This window comes from Octopus bimaculoides, chromosome 19 (genome assembly GCF_001194135.2).
Source record: "Octopus bimaculoides isolate UCB-OBI-ISO-001 chromosome 19, ASM119413v2, whole genome shotgun sequence".
Taxonomy (NCBI): Eukaryota; Metazoa; Mollusca; class Cephalopoda; order Octopoda; family Octopodidae; genus Octopus; species Octopus bimaculoides.
Window position 1 is genome coordinate 46,929,659 of NC_068999.1, and position 1,118 is coordinate 46,930,776.

Consider the following 1,118-nt stretch of genomic DNA (forward strand, 5'->3'; position numbering starts at 1 on the left):
TTTTTTGGGGGGGGGGTCGATAAATCAAGTACCAGTGAAACATCAGGGTCGATGTAATCAACTTATCCCTTCCCTGCAAATTCCAGGCCTTGTGCCTTTAGTAGAACAGATTATTATTATCATCATCATCATCATCATCATTATTATTATTATTATTATTATTATTATTATTATTATCACTATTATTAAGGCAGTGAGCTGGCAGAATCATTATCATGCCAGACAAAATGCTTAGCAGCATTTCCTCCAACAATAACGTTCCAAGTTCAAATTCTGCCGAGGTCAGCTTCACCTTTCATCGTTTTAGGGCTGATGAAATAAGTACTAGTTATGCACTGGGGTTGATATAATCGACTAGCCCCCTTCCCTAAAATGTCAGGCCTTATGCCTAATGACAATTTGGTGAATGACCCTTCCTTCTATGTAAGTTGTAGAGTCAGGAATTCTTGTCAATTTTAACAAAAAAGTTTGCCTTAAAAAATAAATTATTAACTGTCAAAGACTATTGGTTTCTCCTGGGGGAAGAGTGTTTGTGATTATAAGAATCAAATGAAAATATCCTTTAAATAATTTACTTTTCTCGTTCCAGACGATGTTTGCAATTACCAAACACAGCATGGATGTGCTGTTAACGTTGTTAATTTTAGCTATGATATTTCCTGCACCTACAGTATGTGTATGTAGCAGAGGAGAATCTGGTCTTAAAATTACCAACTGTACAGAACCTGAAGACGATCTCAGCATTGCCAATTTCAACTTCCATGGTGTTGCGCGACCATTCATCGTTGTCATTGTGGTGATGATAGCCACTTTAAGCAAACTTTGTAAGTTCATATTCGACCCTTTGTTTCTTGTTATACGCAGGTTGAAGAATTGAGGTTCTTGAAAGGCGTGGTTGTGTGGTCAAGAAGCTCACTTTACAACCATGTGGTTTTGGGTTAAGTCCTGCAGTGTGGTACCTTGGGCAAATGTCTTCTACTGTAGCCCCGAGCTGATTAATTCTTTGCGAGTGAATCTGGGAGATGGAAGCGGTAAAATTTGTTGTGGAAATGAACATATATATATATATATATATATATATGTATGTATACACACACACACACACACACACACACACA

The 1,118-nt window shown here is 37.4% G+C and overlaps 1 long non-coding RNA gene across 1 annotated transcript in view; it reads left to right on the forward strand.

Annotated features, from left to right (window-relative positions):
* The window catches only part of LOC106879786 (uncharacterized), a 28,060-nt gene extending 27,218 nt beyond the window's left edge, over positions 1-842 (forward strand). Inside the window, exon 3 of the long non-coding RNA XR_001410667.2 lies at positions 590-842. This is a non-coding gene — a long non-coding RNA (uncharacterized LOC106879786). The remainder of the gene's footprint in view (positions 1-589) is intronic.
* The last annotated feature ends 276 nt before the right edge of the window (positions 843-1,118 follow it).